Here is a 26,812-nt window from a genome sequence, read left to right as displayed (position 1 = left end):
TATTTCTGGACAATACCATTCTTTGTTTTTTGATCTGTCTACTGTTCTCACCTGTCTTTGACCAATTGCTTCTATCGCCGCTGTTTCGATGTTATTTTTGATCTTGTTCCAGCTTATTTCTACGCCATCTGTTTCTAATACTCCGTTTATCTCAATTTTTTGTTGAAGACGAGATTGGTAAAGGATTTTGGTTGATGCGTTGGCTAGTGATTCTGTGTTATATTTTGTCTTTGTAACAGATTTTTTGTCTTGCCTTTTTCTTTGCACGTTCATACGTAGCTTACATAACACAAGATTGTGATCTGAGCCGATATTTGCTGATGTTACACTTCGTACATCTAAGATCTGGGATCGATGTATGGCCCTATTTGATAGGACAAAATCTATCATTGATTGCTGACCTCGGGAATTTTGCCATGTTATTTTGTGCTGAAGTTTGTGTGGAAAAAAGGTATTGTTTATCCTTAGAGAGTAACGTGCACATAAATCGATAAGTATTTCACCATTATCAATGATTTGTTCTTCATTGAATCGATTCATTATCCCAGGCAACACATTGTTGCCCACTCGGGCATTGAGATCTCCCAAGATTATCCCTTTTTCAGTTGACGGTATTCTTCTTACTTCTGCCTCAACCCTTTCATAGCAAGCGTCTGTTTCTTCCTTTTTCCGACTACTATCTGGGGCATAGACACTTATGATATGTGTTTTTCCGCATTCTGTGTTTAAAGACAGCACAAGTATTCTCTCGTCAATGTATTGGATGTTATCGATAAATGGCTCATATTTCTCTGCGACCAGGATCCCTACACCAGCTGACGCTCTCTTACACTGGTCTACACCACTATAAACGAAGATGTATCCCGCTAGTAAGTTTTACAATAGATGGCTCTAGCTGTAAGTGCTGGTAGTGGGGTATCCAAAGGGAGATAAGGGGCATTGAGAGCTTCGAAGACGCTGCACTAAGTCAAACAACGTGCCATGATCGGTGCCGTTGCTTTAAAGACGGTTATTTCGATGTTAACGATAGTCCGTGTGAAGGAAGCCTTCGAAGATGTTGAATTTGAGGTATTGATCGATCAGGATCCATGCCAAACGCAAGAAGAGTCTTTTTGCAGCATTAAGAATTACCCGCCAAGCCATGCTTCCACCGCATATTCACGCTGCGAAGGTTACTGGGGAACGGTATCGACTTCAATTGAACACTGTGCGAAAAACGGTCACAATATGGGAAGAGGCAGGATAAATTGATTCTACAGCATGACAGCGCTCGGCCTCGAGTTGCTAAACCCATTGAAACCTATCTGGAAACGCACAAATGAAAAAACCTAGTTCACCCGCCGTAGTCCCCAGATATTGCTCCGTCAGTTTATTATTTGTTGCGGCCGATGGTATATGGTTTAGCTCATCAGTAGTTCCACTCATATCAAGACATCAAAAAATGACTTGATTCTTGATTAGTGGAAAGCCTCAAAAGATGAACACTTTTATCTGAACAGTATTCGAGCTCTACCAGAAAAATGGGAAGAAGTTGTATTTTACGCGGAATTTATCGCCAGCTGAGTGAATTTGAAAGAGGTCGAATTATTGGTCTACGGGAGGCGAGGTTGTCATTTCGAACAAACGCTAACCGTACGAACAGAAACCCAACTACTGTAATGAGATGTTGCCAAGCGTGAATTGATAATGCCCAAAATTGAAGAAGAGTAGGCACCGGACGTCGAAAGGGCACAAATGAAGTTCAAGACATATGGCCATCAGATGCCGATTTGTGACAAGTCGATCTTTGGCCAATAACTGGTTAGGAGAATAAGGCAATCCTGTACCTATCCGAACGGTTCACCGCCGGATGAGGTTTTTTGGACTGCAGTTAGTTAGGGATGGGCATTAGTAGTTTTCAATATTTCGCATTTTGAAATCGACCACACGAAACATATTTTGATCTACTTCCATTAGTCGAAAATCCGGATTTTTAGTAGTTTGCTCCCATTTCATGGAATATTTTCGATATGCAGAATTTCAGTTTTGCGATTCTACATTTCGATATTTAGATATTTCAGAGTTTCAAATTCGATATTTTCAATATGTCGCATTATGATTCATCGTGACCAGATTCATTTGAAAACACATTTAGTAGTTGGCTTCCATTTTTATAGAATATTTTCAAAATGAAGTAGGTACTTCAGTTCTGAAATTCTGCATATCGAAAATAGTCGATATTTATTTGAAAGTGTCCAATTCGATATTTTTTAATATTTTGCATTATGATTTTGACCACACGAAACATATCATGCTCTAGTTTCATTAGACGAAAATCCATATTCATCGTGACCAGATTCAGTTGAAAACATCATATTTAGTAGTTTTGCATATTTTCAATATGTAGAATTTCAAAACTGAAAATGCTTCTTATTGTATGGGTTGATATGGGGTAGGTAAAAGGGATCTTGGGAATTCCAGCAATAACCAATAAATGGTTCAGGACGTTTATGTACAGAAAGAAAGGTATTTAACAACGGCCGTTGAATTTTATTATGTCTTTTTTTGCTTGAGTTTTCAGCAAGATCGAGACTTAACTTTTTATTTTCGATGAGTAGAATTTCAAAACTGCTATATATATCGAAAATATTCGATATTTATTTTATATTCCGCTAAATCGGGATTTTCGACTAATGGAACTAGTGTATTATAGGTTTCGTGAGGTCGAAATCGTAATGCGAAATATTAAAAAATATCGATTTTGATACTGTGAAATTTATAATACTGCAGTATTATCGACCCCATCTTGGGTTATCTCTGACGGTTGAGCATCGTCGGCAAAGATTACAGTGGTTCAGAGAACGTCAACATTGGAATGGTATCAGGTCGTCTTTTCTGATGAATCTCGATTCTCTTTGGGTGTACATGATGGACGAAGAAAGGTAAGACGACCTCGGGGAGGAAGACACGAACCTCAGTTTGATGTTGAGCTTCATGTACACCGGGCAGTAGAAGTTATGGTATGGGGTGCTATTGCACATACAAGTAGGTCACCTTTATTCTTTATTCGAGGTTACATGACAGCGCTGCGTTACCTTCAAGAAGTGGAGCCATATGTCCTCCCTTACCTCAACCGGTTCGAGAATTCAATATTTCAGCAAAATATTGCCAGCATGTCGAACGGATTAGAAGGGAACAGTGGACGAAGCGATTGCTGGAGTGGAGACCACGAGCAGATAAGAGAAGTAGAGGAAGACCGCCTACACGATGGACGGACGACATAAAAAGAATATCCAATAACTGGATTCGGACAGCATAGGACAGAAGTGAGTGGAATAAAATAGGAGAGACCTATGTCCAACAATAGACGCAAAGGTTTGTATGATGATGAATGCCCGACCTCATGTTGCCAGAGTTAGTTTGCACTTTTTCGAAGCGACGCTTATGAATCTTTTGCTATGGCCGCCCAGATCCCCCGATCTTCCGCCCATAGAGCATGTTTGAGACATCATGGGTAGAAGATTTGGAAATTCACCTCAGCCCCCACGGACTTTGGTGGCTTTGAGACATAAAGTACAGGTAGCTTGGGATAGAATCCCTCAAGAAGAAAAAGACGTGCCGAGACGTGTTTGGGAGTGTATAGGTAATCGCGGTGGACAAACACATTACACATTATTAAGAAATTTATTAAAAAAAATTGTAAACCCTTTGTTTTTCGTTCAAATTCCGCGTACACGTGCTCTAGGCATTTTAAAAACAACTAAACATCGACTTTGGACCTCCTCGAACAGCTGGTTTGTTGTAAAATTTAAAAAACAACTACAATATGTAAGTAACAAAAATTATTACTCTAAATTCAATGATTTGCTCCTTGCTATACGATTTATGTTTTACAAAAAAAAAATTAAAATTTAAACAGTTCCTTCTGGGTGTTACAGTTTCTTTGTCAATTAGTATGACTTCTTCTGCTTAAATTCCTAAAAAAAAATTTCTCTCACAACTTGCAGCAGTCGTTATGACAAAAATATAGTCCTCATTCAGATATTAGAAGCGCTCTGAAGCTTTCAATTTAATTTCGTAAATGGAAAAAGTTCATAAAGATATTGGAATAATCCTGATGAAAATCCCTTCATCTTAATATCGAATTCAGTATTTTTCCTGAAGTCGACTTTTGTTGGTGAAAACTGAAGAATTAACGAAAACCTGTTTTGAAAGTTCTAGTATTCTATTTACTTTGATGATTATACAGACATTTCAATTTGACCACAGGTTCAATTGGTAGAACTGAGGAATTTATACACATAAATTACGCGGTGAGCATAGAATGAAGGAATGTTAATAACTTTATCACCCAATCGATACTAGTAGGCCGATTCGTATTCAATTATTAGTATATGATTCAAATGATGGAGCAAATTGATAACGTGAAATTATCTGTTTTTTTTTATCAGGTATGCTCATTTTCTATAAAAGTTTTGTATTATTATTTCAATTAACAAATAGAGTTGATGAAATGAGAATATATTTTCTGATTTGAATCTATATACAACTTTTGTTTCACTTTGACCAAATTTTTATGCATTCTTGAAGGATTTTTGTTGCACACTGTGCAATCCCCATCAACCCTCTAAATTTTTGAATAAGGAAAGTGGGTCATGTGGTACTTTTTTGGCAGATATTTGTATTTTCTTCACAGGCGTGCAGAAATTTTCAAGAAAAATTTTTTTTTTTTTGAAAAATTAGTAAGTTCAAAGAAGTTATGTGCACTTTGTCATGGGTCATTCACTTTGAGACGATGCTACTTGATGAAATTTGTCACCGAATGAAAGTCGCCCATTAAAAGTTGTGCATGAACAAAACTGTAATGGTCGACTTTCATTCGGTAACAAATTTCATCAGGTACCATCGGCTCAAAGTAAATGAGCCATGACAAAGTGCACATACTGAAAACCTCTTTGAACTAACTAATTTTTCAAAAAAAATGTTTCTTGAAAATTTCTGCACGCCTGTAAAGAAGATACAAAGACCTTGCCAAAAAAGTAACACATGATCCACTTTACCTATTCAAAAAATTCGATGGGGATGGCACAGGGTGCAACAAAAATCCTTCAAAAATGCCTAAAAATTCGGTAAAAGTGAAACAAAAATTGACTTGTTTCAGGATTTTTTTGCTAAATCTTTTTCTTCTGTGAAAATGAATTTGTTTCTTAATTTTGACGCTCACTGTATGTTTGTGTGGTTATATTTAAAAACCCTATACAGTATGTTCCAAAATAAGTCGGCATCATTGCCAACTCCGTTATTATTAATGCTACGATGTCGGTTAAATGGACCAACTAGTAGCATTTTTAGTAGTCTTCTCGATGCCGAAAACAAAACAAAAATTGACAGTCGCGTTGTCATAATATTTAATAAAATGATATTTTTTCAATGGAGGACCCTATATTTTTTCATGCATTCCGGTTCGTAATAACATTCTCAACAACAAAGCATTTGACTTTTTTCGTAAAGGTAAAAATAAGACAGTTGTATTAATAGGAAACATTCATAACAAACGGATCTGATAAAGCGCTATAAAATATCGAGTGAATGTTCAAAAACACCGCCTTCCTGTTGAACACATATTTGGGCCCTTCTATTGACACTATTGATTCACAAAATGAATGCGTTTTGTATATTAATACCAAATGGCTTAGTGGTGTCAATTGGGTGGTGCGACATGATGATCGCGGGTTGCACGAGTTCACATCCCAGCGCATTTTTTTCTTTTTACGGTCTTATTTTGATATTAGTAATAAAATATTCTCATTCGTATAAGTACAAAAATGGTTGTGTGGACAATAATGAGGTTTTATTCGCAAAAAGAAATGAATTTTTTGTACTAGTGAAAGAAACATATATTTGAAAATAAGTCCCTCATTTTCCACTTCAGGAAGAAAAGTGATAAAAGCTTTGTTGTTGAGAATGTTATAACGAATCGAAATGCATGAAAAAATACAGGGTGTTCCATTGAAAAAAATATCATTTCATGAAATATTACGACAACGCGACTGTCAATTTTTTTTTGTTTTCGGCATCGAGAAGACCACTGAAAATGCTACTAGTTTTTCAATTTAACCGACATCGTAGCATCAATAATAAGGAGCTAGCCGACTTATTTGAAACACCCTGTATAAAGTGGTATAAAATGATATCCGATGTTGAAATTAGAGCATGAATGAAGGAGGCGTCCGAAAGTTCCCGACTTCCACAACTTCCCTCTTTTGCACAACTTCCTCCGTTTTAATTCCCAAAAAACGACCTAACGATCGAGCAAACTGGTGTTACATCAAGACTGGTAGCAGTCTGGCATCGATCCCGTCAACAATCTAGCCATCTAGCGTGAGAACGATCTTAACCCCGGCTGAAATCGGAGCGACCGGTGTGCGTTCAACTAATAATCCGTATTATTTGTGGAATCGTTGTTTAAATTGTCCGTAATATCCCGGGAATAATTGCTAATCAGACTCGACGTTCTCTCACGCCGGCAATTGCACTTCTAATTACCTTGAAAATCGACGGACTAATGAGCGCTCCTATCGTGTAATCCTGGGGGTTCATTAGGATTCGTTTCATCAATATTACGGGGGGCCCCTGCGTGAATTGATGGGAGATATGGAAATGGGGGGTGTATAACTAGGAATTTGACAAGATACGAATGTGCCAAATTAACCAACTTTCGTTGCTTTTTTTGTTTGAAGCAAGAAGTATATTTCTGAGCTACTATGTTAGAAAATTACGTTTTTCTACATTCATGTAAAAAGCAAAACTTAATTGAACTATATTCAGTGGAAAAAGAAGTTCTTTATTGCACTACTGCAATAATGTTTTTATTGCACTCATCTGTCATTCTACTTCAACGTGCTGTCATCATGACAAACATAAACGTTCAAACCCACTACATATTTATCAGATATGCTGTGAAATTGGCAATACGTTTTAAACAGTTACATTGAGGGTAAAAATAAAGTTTGAGTTAAATTGTTCGTAACGTATTAGTTCCTGTTTCAATGCAAATCGATATTAATAATAAAGTATTCAAGTTGCGCTTTTCATTTTCCTACACCTAAAGCCTCACCTCAATAAATCATTTTTTGCTTTTTGCATGAACGTAGAAAAAATGTTGTATGCAACTCGTGCAGAAATTGTTTATTGAATTCGACGTGTTGTCCAACTCGGCCTAACGGCCTCGTCGGACAATTTCACGTCGAGTGCAATAAACATTCACTTTTTGCACTTGTTGCATAAATAACTTCTTTTTACTACCCCTACAGAAAGTGACGAAATGTGTACATCTTGCCAACTATGTAGTAACATAGTTGACGAGATGTACACATTTCGTCACTTTCGGTAGATATCACATGATGAAAACTTTAAATTGAAATATCTATGCCAATTTAAGTTAAATATCTTAAGAAGGGAAGGTGCTATGAGAGAAAAACTTGAATTTTAAAACCTCTATCTCAAAAACAAAGCTTTTGCAGACTCATGTTATAGATCTTTTTTTTTAAATGATCCGAAAAATCTGTCATTCGCATTTGTACCTCCAATTTAGGAACAACCAGCAGATATAGTCAATTCCAGACTGATGTCTTCACAAATCAATTGCAATTTGAATGAAACACAATAAATTGTACAAAGTGGGCAAATAAGCGAGGTAAACGGCTATATTTCAGAATCCACTCATCGTAAAAACTTGTGGTAAGAATTTTTACCAATAAATTGTTCAAAAAAACTCACTGGAAATTGTTTTGAAGTTCATACCTCTACCGCAAGGGAGCATAATAGCTATCGTCGAGTAGAAAAATGAATTTTACTCGAAAATGTTTCATACAAGGCTGAAAAAAAAATATCATCACTATGATCCTTGGAAAATTCTCTATCTTTCTGAATTGTCACTTTTAATTTCACGACATCAAATAAGGTAGGGGAAAGGGAGAAATCTGACTGATTGAAATGCCTGTAAATTCAGTTTGGCTCTATATTTCTGAGCAAATTAGATCTCGTCTGAGAGATAATATCTTGTTGATTGAGGACAAAATATACTCATGATAAATTTGTTTTTGCTGCTTTCGATAGGGGGCGCTAAGTCAAAAGTTCATTGTTTTGTTCATTTTGATTCGAAATTTCAAATGTAATGATATGATTTTCTTGAAAGAAACAGAAGTTTCATCAAATCTGATCGAAAAAACCTGAAGGTCGCAAAGCGATACTTTCAGGCATTAGGGGTTATGGCGGAAAGAAAATATTCTTCAACTGATGCACTGAAAAACCAAATTGTGTCTTTGGGTTCTGATAGACACAGAAATTTAATTAAATTTGTATGAAAAAACCAGAAGGTAGCAAAGCGATAGCTTCAGGTGTTTTGGACTCATAACTTCTTTATAATTGGTGCTTCATCCTTCAGGCACTTCTGTTAATAGAATCCATTGTTTCAATAATTTATTTTTCGTTGTCCATAGTTTTGAAGTTATAATACAAACTGGTGTCTTTTGAATATAAACCATAAAAAAATTTCATAACAAATAAAATTGCAAAATTTTTCCTTTTTCAGGAATATATAACATGAAATATAAATTTCTCATCAAACTAAAATTTATCAGAAGTTTCAGTTTTACACGGCAAATCAACCAAATGCCTATTTGTAATAAATCTCTGAACAAATAATTAGAATATTCGGTGGCCACCAAGGTCCCAGGATTTAACATCCGTATATTTTTCTTCTGCGAACATTTAAAGAATGTCATGAATTACTTTGCAATCATTGAAGAAGCACTGAAACCATAGAAAATTTAACCCAAACATCGAAAAAAAAAAACGCATTCTCATATTCTAATTCCAAATCCCAGCGAACTACATAACGGCCATCACAACTCGTCCCATCCATTCAACAGCTATAAATATAGCCTCCAAAAGTTCGATATATATCTCCTCCCCTGGGAATACGCCCAGACCGTTCCCCCGCAACCTCGGGCACATCCAAAAACTATCAATCACCATTAAAAGTATATCGTTCCGACTGAATTAATTCCAGAAAATCACATTAGACGAAACAAGACGAAAATTCCAAATTGGAACCGAAGGGCCCAGCCTCGAAGGAACGGGAGAGATAGTTTTGATGAATTGCGCTGGAGCAAATGGCAATTCTGTGTTTAATTCAGACAGGGGCGGCTCGTCTCGGGTGGGGCTAGGCCGGAAGAGGAAGGGTTGAGGGATAATTGATAACTTCGAATTATATTGATTTACAGGGTTTAAGTTCGATGTTTTGTTGTTAATAAGATTGATTAATGATTATTTCCTTATTCTTCTTACTTTTCTTCCTTTTTTTAATAGGACTGAGTATTGTCATTGCTCTTGTAATCTCGAGCTCCACCTTTCTTTCCACGTCTACTTGTATTTGGAATCTGTGTTTCCGCCCATTTGGTCAACATCTTTCTGCTGACATTCTCTCTACATGGTCTCCCCAGAACCTCTTTCGTGCTCTGATCCATCTGACCACATCCAGCATCTCCAGTTTCTCCCTTATGTCTGTACAGGGTGGGCAAATAAGCGAGGTAAGCGGCTATATCTCAGAATCCACTCATCGTAGAGACTTGCGGTAAAAAATTTTATCACTAAAGTGTACAAGAAAACACACTGGAAATTGTTTTGAAGTTCATACCTCTACCGCTAGGGGGCGTAATAACTACCGTCGAATAGAAATATGAATTTTACTCGAAAATGTTTCATATGAAATTGAAGGAAAAATATCATCACTGTAATCCTTGGAAAATTCTCTATCTTTTTGAATTGTCACTTTCGATTTTACGACATCAATGAAGGGTAGGTGAAAGGGAGAAATCTGACTGATTGAAATGCCTGTAACTTCAGTTTGGCTCAACATTTTTGAGCAAATTAGATCTCGTCTGAGAGATAATATCTTGTTGATTGAGGAAAAAATATATTCATGATAAATTAGTTTTTGCTGCTTTCGATAGGGGGCGCTAAGTCAGAAGTTCATTGTTTTGTTCATTTAACTCCGAAATTTCGAATGTAATGATAGGATTTTTTTAACAGAAACAGAAATTCCATCGAATTCGCATGAAAAAAGAGGTATGAACTTCAAAACAATTTCCAGTGTGTTTTCTTGTACACTTTAGTGATAAAATTTTTCACCGCAAGTCTCTACGATGAGTGGATCCTGAGATAAAGCCGCTTACCTCGCTTATTCGCCCACCCTGTACTTCTCACATGATATCTGAGTGTTACTCCTTTGATGCATCTTAAAATCATTTTTTTTTGTTCTTGTCATTCTCTTGGTTGTAGATGTTTCGGCGGCGAATATGAGCACTATTCTCACACACGCTTTATATATGTGAATTTTTGCTTTGTGGCTGATGCTTCTGTTAGTCCAGATTACATATCTCAGACAGTCTCCGATCTTTGCGTCTTTGTGCGCATGTGCCCGTATTACTATAACGTATCGTTCATTGTTACTTCTAGGTAGATGAATCTTGACACCTGTTCTTTCATTTTGTTGTTGATTACTATCTAACATCGGATAGGCTCTTTGGCGATGACCATGGTCTAAGATATTTCACAGCTGATACTCATGCTTAATTCTTCTACGGCTATTTCTAATACGAGGCACTGTAGGTCGTCTTCCTCATCTGCTATCTGGACGACGTCATCTGTTTAGCACATAATCTTCAGAGAGCGACTTCCCATCTTATAGCCTGCTCCAATTTTTCTGACACTCAATTATTCGATCCATTACGAGTTTGAATAGCAATGGACTCAGGCAATCTACCTGTCGTATGTTGGTGAAAATTCGGACCTCCTCAGATAATCCTCAGTCCGTTTTTATTGTCGTAGTGTTATCGGTGTTAATATTTTTTTCTTATTTTTAATTTTTTTACTGATATGTCCTTACATTGAAGGGAAGCAAGAATATCGCAGAGCCTTATTCGTCATTATAGTCGTCATTATAGTTTGCTTAGAATTCGTAAAATTAATGAATTGAATTGAATCAAAATTATAATCATAAAGAACATATTTTTTTCTTCGTTTATGCACCCCTGAAACTAATTTCTCAACGGATATTTCCAATCCTATGATGTTTCAATGAAAAGTGACTTTAAAAAAGGGAAGCTTTCTGGCGCTCGTTTATTCAAACTCCTATTGCACTCTTGGAGATCACAGGAGTCCCAGAAGTCGACATCAAGTGATAATATTTATCAGAAAGATATAAAAAAATATGAAATATAGTGCATTTTTCAAATTATATTGAATCTTTTCATTCAAGAAAATTCACGTGCCCTGGGATTATTTCTGAACTCCTATTACAAAAAATCTATACTATTTCTTAATTTTTCATCTCGAATAGTGCTCCACGATATCCTTCGAGATATCGAAAAATCCAAAAAGAAATATACCTTCGACCTTCGAATCAGCCAAAAGGAGCTGACCCCGAAGTTATTCCAGACAAAATTATTCGAGAGAGTCAATAAATGGAAGAGGTATCTGCAGAGCCTCAAGTTAGGCCGACTAGAACCAAATGAATTCCCAGCAACCTAAAAGATTTTGAATTAGGAAAAGGAGATGTCAGCACCAAGTGAAGACTCCGTACACTATTGCCTATGGAAATCATAGAAATGTATCGACAGATGAATGTCGTCATTAATAATTTTGAAGATGTTACTTTCATATATTTGAAATATAATATTAGACGCACAACTAAGTTCCTGGTATTTATCAGTACATGGTTCCAGTACTTGTGCTGGTCGATTTTGTCATATCCCAAACGTCAAGAACCAAGCTCAGACATATGAACAATTGTTTGAATATATTAGTGGTTTTGTTGTGTGAATATATTTGATTTTGTGCCAAATTATTAATTTGCAAGAAGTGTTGATTTTCTTCTTTCATTTGAAGAAAACGTCAGCTGAAACGAATGGAGAGCTACAAAAAGTTTACGTAGATGCTTCTGTAAGTGAAACAAAGTGACGTGATGGGTTCCGTCGTTTCAAAGACAACAATGTTGACGAACATACGACTGAGGAAGGTCAAAAACTTTCGGAGACTCTGAATTGGAGGTATTGCTCGATGAGAATCTGTTCCAAACACAAGAAGAATTTCTCAAGCATTAGGAGTTACTAGTCATTTCCAAGTGATTCCATTCGTTGAAAAGATTCAAAAACAGGAAACTTGCGTTCCTTATCAATTGAAGACTAGATTGAAGCCAAGGGACGATGAACGTTGTTTTTTAGCATGTAAACCATGAAGGAGTTTTTCGTCATCGCATCATGACGAATGAAGAAAAATGAATCTATTACAGCAAACCAAACCAAAAAAAGTCATGGGTACTGCCTGGTCACGCTTCTACGTCGTCGCCTCGACAAAATAGATCAGAGTTATTCATTATGAAAAGAGTGAAACTATTATTGGGGAAAGATATCGACTTAAATTGATGTCATTACGCCGAGCACGGCCACAATACGAGCAGAAGCACGATGAAGTGATTCTACATCATGACAACGCTCGGCTTCAAGTTGTTAAACCCGTTAAAACCTGAAAAGTTCCAATGGGATGTCCTACTCTACCCGCCTCATTCCCCAGACATTGCCCCGTCAGATTATTACATGATCTGGCTCATCGGCATTTCAATTCATGTAGGATCCAGTTATTGTTCCCTGTAAATAATTGAGATGGTCAACCGGATGCTTGGAGAACTATTAGTTTTCTTCAAGTGTCGAGGGCATGACAATTTCAATGAATTTACAGGGAACGAATTGTTATTGTACATATAATGTAAAAAGGATGTGTAATTCTTCGAGGTGTCGAAGATATGTCATGGAGTTGTAAATTTTGAAGAGATTCATTGAGGGGTTGAGAAAGTTCGAAGACAACACGGTCGTACCAGATGTGTCACATCTGTGTATGAGGTTCTAGTCCTTCGAGAATATTCGATTTCCAGGAATCCGCGAAGATCTTTGTTGGCGGTACGGCAAAATTCTTACTGGACTAGGAGATGGTACTTTCCCTAAGGATGTGGTCAAGCCGGAAGAAGGGAGGTCGATATTCGAGAGAGTTCAGTTCAAATTAAGCCGAAGACGGGTACAGTTCAACTTAAGCCGAAGACGAGTCAAGTTCGGTCGGTCAACTTAAGACGTAAAACGAAAAGACGGTTCGCGGACTAAATTAAGACGAGTTAGAGACGAGACGACCGAAAACTTGAAGTACGACGAAGACGTGATAAACGAAGACGTTTCGAGTAATCAAAAACGAGTTAAAGACGAAATTCAGTACCGTAGTGAGAAACTTGTAATTAAGACGTAATTAGGATCTTCTCAATACTGAGTTGTACTGTATAAGTGTGGCTTTGTAAATAGATGTAAATAATTGAAAAGAGTTTAATTATTACAAATCCAACAAAGTCACGGAGAATAAGACGAAAGGCCAGGTAATCGAATCATACCTCTAGACGATCGATTAATCAAGCCTACATTCATATGAAGACATCGAAAATTGAATCGATTCCTGAATAGTCTCAAAAGATTAACACTGTTATCGTAACTTTATTCGAGCTCTACCAAAAAATTAACAAAAATTAGTAGCTAACAATGGCCATTACTTTTAAATGTTTCATTACATTCATAAAATGTAACCATTTTTTTCAATAAAGTTGCATTCTCATGGCAATATCAGACAACTCTATTGCTCTACATTCAGTGAAATAGTTTCCATATTAGCACCAAAAACTCATTCATCAATAATGAATTTTCATAACCAAACACGTTATATAGCAACAATCAGCTTTCGAACCCATCCCTTGTATATAACTAGGTATCCGCCTGCCCCATTCCCAAATACGAAACCCCAAATCGAAACCGCGCACACCGGTCAAATTCCGGATTCCGGATCACGAACAGGGAATCATCGGACACGCGGGCATCGCAATCAATCACGGTGTCGTCACAAATCATCGGCCGGCCGGCGAAACAATGAATCCCGATTGATTAGTTCTTGATTTCCCATGGAGGAGGATGTCCATGTCGATCCTGTCGATGAAAGGTGGATCGTTTTGTCCTAGTCGCGATGACAATCAATCCATCTTGTGGAGTCGAGATCGAATCACAGGATGCGATTGTATATCCTGTGTTACCGGAGATTTTGGAATTGACGTACACGAGAAGCCAACGGACTTGACAATGTAATATAGGGACGTCAAAAGTAAGCGCTTTGTAGTATATTAGGGCCATTCTACGCAAACTATCGTTTTACCAGTACACATTTATTAATTGGTATCTATTTTACCATGATAACGACTATGGAATAAGTAAGAATTAGAAACTGTTTAGAGTCTGAATAAGAAAATAATCAAAAATAATATATAACAATTTTATTACGTAAATTTCTTTCAAAAAGTCATTCCTCTGGCTTGTTATCGCAAAAAGATTGAGAATTGAATTGGTTATTTTAGACTGTTGGAATATAAATAATAGCAATACTCCCAACTCAATAGGGATTTGAATAAACAATAAAACTTGTAACTATTATAATTTTTTTGAAAAAATATTATGTTTTTTTGAAAAGTTCACCATATATTATGTAACCGTCTTAGTTAGTCATACCTCTGGCCTCGCCTCTGGCCCTACTAGAAAATTACATAAACCACATAAAAGATGGAGCTATGAGCTAACGTTTTAGAAGTAGACATTTTGCATTTCAAGATTAGCACGTGCAGTATTATTCTTTTGTTAACCTATTTCATGTATCATTGTTAATTTGGCCTTCTGTTATGAAAAAATATTTGTCACAAACTGCAGTTATTTCTCTGGTAAGTTTATTTCGTAAAATCATGTTTGTTTTTTATTAATGATTAATGATAAATTATTATAGGTAATTCAAGAAAAATCCTGAAGAAAAATAGGTTAAATACTTATCATGATCGGATTTATCGAATATATCATTTCAAAATCGTCATTTCTCTGTCAAACAAAGTGACAGAGGAATGTCGGACATCAGTTTTAACTGAATTTTGAAGCTTAAAATCATCTTATTATATTATTGAAAGAAATTCATTTTAAGTGTAATATGCCGTTGTCAAGGGAAGAAAAATGAAAGCGGAAGAGGAAGTTAAAAAAAAAGGTATGAGAGATTGAAGGCGGATCCAAATGGAAGAGAAAAACTAAAACAAAAGGAACGCAATCAATATTTAAAGAAAAAGGATCACAAAATTTTAAGACCTATTAACGAACTGAGTAAAATGGAACAACGTTTTAAAAGAAGACAATGGCGTCAGAACTCTGGATTCTCCTGGAATATATTTTTTATATTTCCGACAAATCTCACCAAATTAAAAAAGCTATTATTAAATTAGCATCAAGACAATGAAAACAATTCATCTAAATTTTTTCATCAATATATTTAAATATTTTTGTTTTTTTCAAAATCATACTACATACTTAAAATGAAAGTTTGCGTGGTATGACCCATTACTATATTAGTAACAAATAAATGAGGCAAGAAAAGGGTAGATACTGCAACAATTGGGGGCGAGATGGAAAAAATGTTCCAAGAAGAAGAGCTTTGGCGCGATTGTTCAAAATATTATTCATGTAAAGACAACAATTCATTTGAGAGAATGAAAAATGTGTAAATATAATAAATGCATGCTTGAAATGTTCATTTTTTTCTTTCGCTATATAACATACCACAGGGTCCGGCAACAGTGGTTTGGTGCTTTCATAGAGTAATAAACATAGTTAGAATTTTTACATGTCCCCAACATGGTTAGTTCACGTTGTGGGATTGTGATATATTTTCAAATCCACAATTTTACTCTATCATTATGAATGTATATTATATTAAATGAAATATATTTATTTGAGTGATTACCGATTAAATATGCAAATTGGAATATTCGGAATCCGATATTTGTCGAATTTATAATAAGCACAATATTTATTATTTTCTTTATCAACCTGCTGAACTCCAAGGTTTTGAAACTTTTGCTCTCCTAGTGTCATCGGTTGTTTCACGTTGTTTGTCGCGCTTCAAGTTTATATTTTCTGAACTTCTGATGTATTTAGATATTTATTTCAATATATTTTAAGTTGATATGAAACATTGATTCACTATGAGACATAAGAAGTGCGTTCTTCGTGGAGAAACTCGCTAATTGAGTGAAACATCGTATCACTGATAATAATAACTAATTTTTACATAAGAATTTTATGTTCTCAAACATATAAACAAATATAAATATTTCAAAACTGTAAAAAGAAAAACTTATAAAATGATCGGGAAAACCATATTTCATTAAATATCAATCTTTCCCTTTTTTTGCTCTTATATGCACTGATATGTTTTCATTTGATGAGGAGCATGAGGTTTAGGACCACAAACAATATCTACATTGTCAGCCGCATGTCTTGCCTTTTCGTCTTCATCGAAGAAAACTGTAGAATATAGCGTATTTTTTCTTTGCTAATGACCATATTTGTCGAGCGTTAAAACAAAACTGATTCAGCTAGTCACAAAACTGACGCAAAAGTTTATGTAGTACGAAATCTCATCTAGTTAAAACCGATCGAACTTATACAACGCGAGATACAGATAACTAAAGCTATATATTGGTTCATTAGTAGATTGGATCAAACAATCTCGGGAATATGATCGGAAATGTTTTTCTCTAGAATTTTGGAAACAGCAAACATGAGGCTTGGAAATGATTATATCATCGAGCATTAAACGAATTTTTGCAAATTGGGTTTGTTATCGATGTGTTGCGTGGCGTGGCAACACAAAATATGTTGACATTGGCAAGGCGACAAGATCTAACTGAATCTCGACCGATACACTTTACTATCGAAGTCCGCAGTGCATAAATATAAAGTGTCATCGTCGTCTCCCTCATGAAACATCCTGGGCGTAAAAGTTCGAGGAAACTTTCCTTCCACAAAATCTCTGGTCGCGCACGAGAAAGTACTCATTAATATTCGAACGGCAGAACGGGGTAAAATTTGCAACAAGGGACGGCCGTTATTATCCTCAGTCAGCCGGTGTCTACAAAGCTATGCCGGGATAATTACAGGTCCATATTCCGATTAGATCCCTCCCTGTAATGACGATGATCATAACTTGGCAAACTTTGCCCGTCGTACTTTGTTATACTTACAAAGTTACCCCGGTCCCATCAACCTAATATCGTTAAATGTTACAAATTCCATTTTCGTGTTTCGAATTAAACGCAGAAGTGCCATTTGGGTCGACGTCATTCATCAAAACTATGCGGCCTTCGGTTGGAATTTTCAAGCATAGGCGGCGACGTGAATTTTGTTTGACTACAAGACGTTCCGTAGTTTTTTATTTCGAGGAGAGCACAGATAAAAACCTCAGCAAAAAACACTACCCGGATAGATGTAGTGACTGTTTTTGTATACGTTGACAGAATAAGCTGACATATTTATATTGAAGGGCTTCCTCTTCGTCCAAACAAAGTCTTCTCCATCCTTCATCTTCACCAACGGTTGACGACTTTATAATTAAATCCTAAAATGGAGAAGAAAAGAACTAGAAAGGAGTACCAAATGTTAGTTTCTATTATATCGATTTGAAGTTAGCGACCCATTCTGAAAAATATTTCGAAAATGAATGGATAGCTTGGAAACCACCATGAAATTTATAAATTGGAAAAGTGTTCACCAAGTAGTCAATGGTTTCTTATACACTACACTCACATAGTGGGCTATCAATAGAATGCCATTTGAAGAGCATACTATTACAATGACCATCACCATTCCTTAGTTGCTTTGAAATACACCAAATTTTCCTAGGAAGATCGAAAACTAGAAATTTCTCTGAAGAATCAACGATAAGACTTTTGTTGAAGACATCACAAGAAATCCATTTCCAACGCCAAATTTTCTTATCACTTTTGAAGGAAAGTATTAATGCATAAAGGTTTGCGTGACTCTAATCTGGCAGTTCTAGTTTTTGGGAGGTAAAATACAATTTGAAATAAGTTCGGGTAAAAATGAATGAGACCTTTCTACGAATATAAGGCGGAAGTATATGTGATAGCTTAGCTCACCAATCTAATGGTGTAGATCTAATAGTTCCACAATTAATTATTCTCATAGGAATGTCAAGCTGTGCATCAATATTATGAACATGAGCACTATTGAACCAAACAGAACAACAGTATCCAGCAGCAGAAAAAACCAAGGCCTAGGCTGCCCTACGAAAAACCATAGAAGCGCTGATGTGAAATCAGGAGCATTTTATAGCAAAATCAGTTTTGATGACAAAAAAGGAGATTTTGACAATGTGGAGATTATGAGATATGCAGATGACAAGAACATCATCATTAAAGCCAAAACATACCCTTAAGCTGTTTCTAAGACTGAAATGGTCATGAAGAATGCTGTAAATTGGTTCAGAACAAATGGTCTACTTCTCAATGACAGAAAAACTGTGTCAATTTTATTCGAAACTAGCCATTCCGGATTCATTACACTGGACAAAATGATTTTGGAGGGGACTCCAATAGAATTTTGCTCGTTCGTTAATTTCCTTGGTGTTTAAATAGATGAAACATTGAACTGGATGAAGCATATTGATGAAGTATGCAAATTATTGCCAAGAGTTTGTTTCTCAATGCAGGTGATATCAGGTTGCTTGAATTTTTCCACTATGAAAACTATACAGGGTGAGTCTTTGACTTGTACATATATTTTAACCGAAGATTCCTGAGGTCAAAAGAAACACTTTTTTCCTTTATAGTTTTTTCCGATTCGGCCCAGTTACTAAGATACAGGCTGTTGAAAATCGATAAAAAAATGTGATTTTCGGCTATATCTCGTAAATGGTTCTATTGAAGGAAATGATTTTTGGAATATAGCTTTTCCTTGATGTGATACATCTTCTCCGAACACAAGATTCCCTACACATCTTTCAGTTTCTTCATTATGAACATTACATCACATAAAAATACCAGAAAATCTAAGAACCCAACTCTTAAAATTAATTTGAACGTTCATTGAAGAATATTTGCCTAATTTGAAAAATAAAAGTATTCCTCATATTTTCTCGTACAAAGCGCCGTTTTCGAGTAACTTAATCTTAAAAAAAAAATTATCTGTGAAATTCAAAAAATTGGGTACTTTGGCTAAATGCAACTCTGTTCTGTTGTGGAAAAAAAAACCACAGAAATGAATATTTACTATGATGTCATGTCTCAGATTTTAGAATTGAAGTACTAGCCAACTTAGTTTGAAAATGAAGTTATTTGAATAAGCTCACCTCAACTCTTCTATTTGATCACGAATTATTGAGCTTTGACACAGCTCAGATAATAAGATACTTCATTAAAATCAACATTCTATTTTGAAAAGTCCAGATTTACCATAAAGCCTATGTTTAAAAAAGTTTTCACAAAATAGTCCCATTTTAATGACAACAATCAATATCACACTAAAGACTGCCATCGAACAATACTGTACCTATTCTTCTTGTGGTCATTCAAACTCACATCGAAACATACCACTAACTACATACTAGACAAATTTTCATGTGATTGAGATTAAATACTTTTATTCTTTTGCTACTCCATAAATTCATCCTAAAGCATATGATTGACATACTTCCAAGAGTGCCCTAATTGTTTTAATATGAAAACAAATAGGTGAGTTGAAAGAAACAGGATATTCAATTCTGGATATTTATATTAATTACTTCTCATTTATTTTCAATGGCGAAATCAAGATGAATCAAGTAGAGTTGGCTATAATGCAGGTACATAGGTATTATAGAACAAATTTCATAACAAGTGGAGTCTAACATTTTCCATTGATTACAGAGCCATAAAACTTCATTTCCATATTTTCACACTAATGGCTTCAAAAATATTGATGCAGATCATTATTTTTATGAGAGTTGGCACAAATCAAATGCTTCATTTCATAAAGGAGTTACTCTCTATCAGAATGCATACTTATTTATTTTGTATCCACACCATTATTTTGGAAATTGTTTTTAAATTTCTTGAAAATATGTATGGAACTTCAATATTCTGTTGGGTTTCTTCAAATCTTCGATGATTTTCATTTTATGCAAATATAATATCAAATATCATAAGACAATAACAGCGTAAACTTTAAATGAATATTTCAGATTATAGGTTAGAAGTTAGAACATAGATTATTCGAACTGTTGTGTTTAAATTTGCAACACTCGAAATTTGAGGTTCAAACTTAAAACCACAGACTAGTAGTCTGTGTTAGAACTGTCACAGATGAATATTATTTATTTGAGAATGTAAGGTTAAATTGCAATTCTAGTACGAAATCAAATAAACAACGATATATTATAAATGCGATATAATAAATGAATGGATATGAATTATGAATATCAGAGCTAAGCTAATATGGGTGGTAGCGAGCTCAATTCGTTATGATTATCGAAAATGAAATAGAAAATCAAGAGAAAAATATTTAATCTTTATCGTCAGTGAAATTGGGATAACTCATTTATTGTATTAAAAATACTACTTTGTTCAACAAATGGAATGTTAAAAGTGAGTTTATGATGGGTTTTTTCAACTGAATAGCTTATTTCCAAGGTTCACATTGTATATCTTATACTTGCGAAAACTTCAGTGTTCCGGTTACCAGGGGTGAATTAGCTCATTATGAAAATTTAAAATGGCTATATCTTTTTAACAGGGCCGAATCGGAAAAAATGGTAAATGAAAAAAGTGTTTCTTTTGACCCCAAGAATCTTCGGTTAAAATATATGTAGAAGTCAAAGACTCACCCTGTATATTATGGAGTTTTTCAATCCAGAGTTTGATCCGGCATTTTATTCTTCAAAAAAACTGTATGATGTCATGGCTATGCAATAAAAAATTTTAAGGATAATGCTGAACATAAAGCCATTAGAGACATGCAGAAGGAGGTTCAGGCATAATAGGATTCTGACAATCCCAGCGATCCACATTCAAGAATGTCTATTGTTTCTCCATCAGAATAGATATAACCAACACACATCATACTCGAAATCTGGAAATAGCGTACTTAAAACATCGTCTCTCATCTACTGCAATGAGTGCTCATTACTCCTGCATAAGGTACATCAACAATTTGCCTATATCATTAAGAAGAGAAACAAATTATATGAAATTCGAGAAACAGCTGTTCTCCCTTCTTCTGAAATTAGAACCATATACTGTAGAAGAATTTATAAGTTAAAAATTGTAAAATAATAGTTTATTGAAAAAATTTCTGTTTATAACTTGACTTGAAATCAACTCAAGTTCAAGTCAAGTAGTAGTTTCTCAATATCAAGTCAAGTACTTAATAAATAAATACTTGACATTGAAAAACTTGATTTGAGTCAAGCTCAAATCAATGAGGATATAATTCCGCATTTGTGTTAAAATTTGATAAATCGAATAATATTTCAAAGAGGTGGAATGATAATTGAAACCAATGAAAAAATAATGAGAACGTGCAAAAGCGGTATAGAGGGACGAATCCTATTGTCCTTGATCGGTAAAATATAATTGCCATTCTTGATACTTAATATACTATTTAATCTTCTAATTGAACGATCCTCATTAAATTTTGCAGAAGTCTTCATGTTGTTATTTTACAACTATCTCTTGAGTTTCAATTCAATCGAAATTGTATTATTCGAGTAATTAGGAAGATAAAATTTCAAATGGCTGTAATTTCGGAATCAGTAGGCTGATACGGTCCATTAATTAATTCACCCAGTTCAATTAGATAACAGACTCGTCCTTAAAATAATTTCGGACAATGGAACTTGGAAAAAAAGTTTTACCATTGTTGTCAGTTATTTCACGTAGATCTGGATGATGGTATGATATTTTTGCAATTCTGCATTAACATTCAAGTGATTTTTTATATATATAATTTCGATTGAATAATTGAATTGAAATAATTTGAAATGGTTATAATGGTTACTTTTTGATATTTCTAATATGTATTATTTCTGTTCAGTAGGTAATGCTTCTCAAATATAGAAATTGTTTAGTAGTGCCCTTGCATGTCCGACAGATGGCGTTACCGGCTTCGCGTCGCACTATACCGCGGCATCGGTGGGTTGATTAAACATTAGACTCACTACAATAGGGCAGTCAGCCCTTCACGATGGAAAGGGGAAGGTGTCTTGAATTGGGCCCTTAGATTTTCTTGTTCAGGAGGTCAAAATCTACAACATACGCAGGGCCGTCGCTAGGGGGTAGGCAGGGGAGGCGGTCGCCTAGGGCGGCAAAAGTCAAGGGCGGCATTTCAAGCTTGATCAACAAAAATTACATGTGTAGAAATTCAAAGTAATGAGATTTAATTCAGTCTGCAACAACAGGAAAGAATACCGATAAATTTAATTAATAACAAAAACCATCAAAGATGCCGCATTATACATTAAACTCATAAATATCCAGATGTGGCGTGATCCCCTCATAGTGCTGTTAACGAGTTATTGACATTAAAAAAAAACACATGCACTCATCAGGTTTATCGGCGTCCGCTTTACGTTGCCGAATTTTATTGCCACTTGGGGTTCTGGATTATTCTCTTTTCAATTCTCTAATCATAATGTTGTTTCCTCTGAATGGAATGCAAAATATAAGAAAACAATTCCATTCCATCACTTCCAACTGATCCTTCTTAAGAAATATAAGTTTTATTATTTCATACTACATTCCATTCGAATTAAATAATGGTTCATTCGCATCATTCGATTATTTCACTAGATAAAAATTTTCAAGCTTTTTCTAAAATCGAAACTGACCTTTGAACCTGAAACTGCAGGACCTACTTTAGAGAGGCGACAACTGATAGAGGGCGGCATTATCTACTTTTTCTGGGAAATCTGGATCACTGGAAGAATGAATTTAATAATTTTTTTTGGATTTAAACGAATCTCGCTGATGTTTTTTTTTATTAAATTTACTAATCTTGAACATATTCGCATCGTGAATATCTGTAACATCTATTCGAATTCAAAAGAATTGTTATTATCCGATTGTCCTATATTAATTTTTAGCATTCTGCAAAGTAAGCTTCTGCACGCAAAAAAATCTATTCTCAAATTGAGTGAATAATATTTGGTTGAAGTATATGATAGATTCATATATAAGCAAGATTATAATAAATTTGGGTCAAGTATACTTTATTCTCCAAATTTAAATATACCAAGTATTCCAAATAAGTATATGATATTCTTGAATTTAATAAAGTCGGTATTATTGGTCCAAAGAAAATTCTTATATTTGCTGTGAGTAAATGACTATACTGGAAATGAATGGTTGATAAATTTCGTTTAAATATAAAATATTTTCAAGACAAGATATTGAATTCCTCAATTTCAATAATTTCTTCGTTTGAAGGTAGTGAATCATATACTTGAATGAAAGAATTGATATACTCAAACCAAAATTAAGTTAGTGTTAGAATAAGTATGTAATATGGTAAATTCAAAATTAATTTTATGGTTGTTCCGAAGAAACATTAAACTTACTTGAAATGAATATCAATTTCAAATCAATTCTTTGAAATTATTCGAACGAATAAATGCAATTATCTATCCAATCCATAAGATTTCTAAATCTGAATAATAAATAAAATACAGCATATATAAAAAACGAATTTATTTCTCAAATCATCATAAAATAAATAAAAACCAACAAATAAACAATATCTACATTGGAAAAAAATTGTATTACATTTATACAAATACAGGATAAAACATTGTACTATACAAAGGATTAAAGGAACATAGTTACCTCCTAAAGAATAAATTATTTAGGCGGAGAGAATTCGAGATACATTCTTAAAAGTTCATCTACATCTATACAACAATTTGGAAACTTTTCGGCTATAATAGATTTTCCCCTGATACCAAAAACAAGTTGGGCTTGGCGGTTTGATTCCTGTGTGTTGCTCTATTTTTCTGTTCTTGAATGATTTGTCCAATATCACTTGAGATCTGCAAAGAAAGAAGAAATTTGTGATTAATAAATTTCATCGTGGACTTTTTCGAATGAAGAATACTACCTGGTCCTGAAGAATTATTCCAAAATTGTATCTCACTCATATCGATGGATATCTATTGATTTGCATTTTCATCAGCAAATGATAACGTAACTCCCAATTGTTCATGAACAATTTCCATATTCTGCAAAAGAATCAAATTCAATTAACATTCATCAATTATGAACAGGAAGTTGTATTCAAAAAGTGCATTAATATTTCGAAAATAATTAGAAATCTCTAGAAAATCTTCATAACAGACCCTATTAAATATTAACGCATTTGTTCTGAAAAAGTAAGAATTTTGTTGAAAATATCAATTCAAAAATACCTAGTACTCAAAGAAATAATGCAAAGATATCAAGCTGAATTACAATAGTAAAAAAAACAACAAGAGCATCATGAAAAGGAAAATGAAATCCGAATTAATGAAAAAAAATTAAATGAGTTGAAATTATTTATTATAAAAACTTACCTTGAAATGTTCCAATCAGACACTCCATGTATCCTAATTAAATTTTGCTTTTTGCAGTATGTATTCAGTATCTAACACTTATAACACAATCAAAACTTCCGTAGACCGATCAGTCCTATCACCTAAATGAGACTGAAGGGGATCGAAAGAGATATTTTCTAATGCAAACTGCACAGAGGGCGCATTTTAGTATATCTTCGAATAATATTCTTGAATCTAGTGGATGGAAGCATTTATATACTTGTATTACGATAAATACTGCCAACAGGTGGATAAGAACGTTTTAATTGGCGCGGCATATCAAACGAGTCGAATCATGTTGACGAAGATGCAGGGAAAAGAACTCGCGTTTTAGTATATTTCGGTATAATATACTCAGATCTAGTACATGCAAATTTAATTCAGATTATGAATGGTTTATTTTGAACTGGATCATTTGAATTTTTCAAAAATCAAAACAAATTTTGTCACTCATCTTATTCAAAACGAAATCCGTGATCAAAATATTTTAGTTTTTTTTTATTTAAATATTTCACTCATCAAGCACTTGGGTCATTAGACACCTCTCAAAGGAATTATATTTTGTAAAATACATTTATATCCATTAAATAATTTTTGGCTTATTCTATATCACACATTTAACGGAAACTGTTAACGATTATTCCCATGTTGTGTCGGTCACGAGAACCTTGCTATCTGGGGCAATCCCAGGTGTTTGATTGCTAGTATACCTCATCCATTTTTGAATGTTGAAACAAAAGTTATTTCAAAAGACTGGTCAAAATTCAAATAAGATGAAAAATGTGTTTTTCTTATCATTTTTTAGGTTCATGATTGCTCACCAAAATCAATTTCACTTATATTTTTATGTATTATTAACACATCTCAAAAAATCACATAAATTACCTCAATATGGTACAATTTTTAGCGTCAGAAACTAGATGTATTGTGAAACGGTATATTAACAAATTATCTAATATGGCCTTTATTGAGTTGGTTAGCTACAATGAACATAAAAAGAAAAATAAAATTCATATTATCTGCTAATTCAATCACAGGGTGGAGTTCAGATGAATTATTCACTCCCCTTCTAACACTCAAACCCTAATATTTAAATATCAAAATGAAATATGTCTCACTATGACGAAATTTTGTCCACAAAATTTCATATTTTCATTTATTATGATTAGTCTCGAACATGAAAAATGAGCAAATAGGTCTCCAATTCATCTTTGTGACTTGGGCATATTCTAATTACAACTAAAATGTATCACTTGCAATAATTGTAATGTGTGAACCAATTCTTCAGAAATATCATTTGGAATGAGTATATTTCAATTTTCATAATGAGTAAATGATATCTTCGAAGTCGCAATATCGTATGTTCAAACAAAATGTAGCAGTATTCTTGAATCAATAAATTTATTCCTTCATTTTGAATACATCATTCACTTGTATGGAGTATTATATATTTCTATGAAGTATATGTATTCGGTATTCTATTTATTCATTCCAAGTATACCAAATTTCTTACTTTACTTTTTCCGATTCAATATATACTTGGATCAAGTTTAATATTTCAAGAATATCCTGTTTCTTGATTTGAGAATAGATTTTTTTCCGTGTGTTAGGGCGGCAAAATAGGTCTCTGCCTAGGGCGGCAGTTTGGCTAGCGACGGCCCTGAACATACGAAAAATTTAGAAATATCAACCTGATCCTTTCAAAACAAATGTTTTCTATATTTCAGTATCGTAATGAGTTCTTTACAGTTCTGAAAACAATGCTGTAATGAACTCATCACACCTCATTGTTTTCAGTTATATTTTTCGTTTTGTGGTGGTCTACTCAGACTTCCAATCCTATCAAAATTCAACACACGTCAATTGTCAATATAATATAAATTGGATTTAGTGAAATGAATTGCGACATTATTCGCAATTTCTCTCAACTCTGTTGATGTTAAATCGATTTCGTCAGACGTAATTCACGAATTTGATTCGGAATTATAAATTATTTCAAAACTCGAAACGTACGATTCAAATTCCGTAATCTGTCAATTTTCGTTACAGTCCCACCAACTGCCAAGATACAATACGAATGTCACTAGGATGTATACTTTTGAATTTTTCATTTAATTACGACAATATTTCATATAACTTGACTGAAATAGAAAAAAATCGCCTAATACTTGTTGCAGAAGGCAATTCTAACACTCATGCGTTCGTGTTGCAATAGGAGCCTTTTTTGCAACTTGTTTTAGACTATAGTATTATTAAT

The 26,812-nt window shown here is 34.4% G+C and overlaps 1 protein-coding gene across 1 annotated transcript in view; it reads right to left on the bottom strand.

Annotated features, from left to right (window-relative positions):
- The window catches only part of LOC123684784, a 139,412-nt gene that overhangs the window by 23,401 nt on the left and 89,199 nt on the right, over positions 1-26,812 (bottom strand). The gene's annotated exons all lie outside the window — the stretch shown is intronic.

Source organism: Harmonia axyridis, chromosome 7 (assembly GCF_914767665.1).
Source record: "Harmonia axyridis chromosome 7, icHarAxyr1.1, whole genome shotgun sequence".
NCBI lineage: Eukaryota > Metazoa > Arthropoda > Insecta > Coleoptera > Coccinellidae > Harmonia > Harmonia axyridis.
Note: the sequence above shows the minus strand (reverse complement) of the source record. Positions and strands in the feature narration are given on the sequence as shown.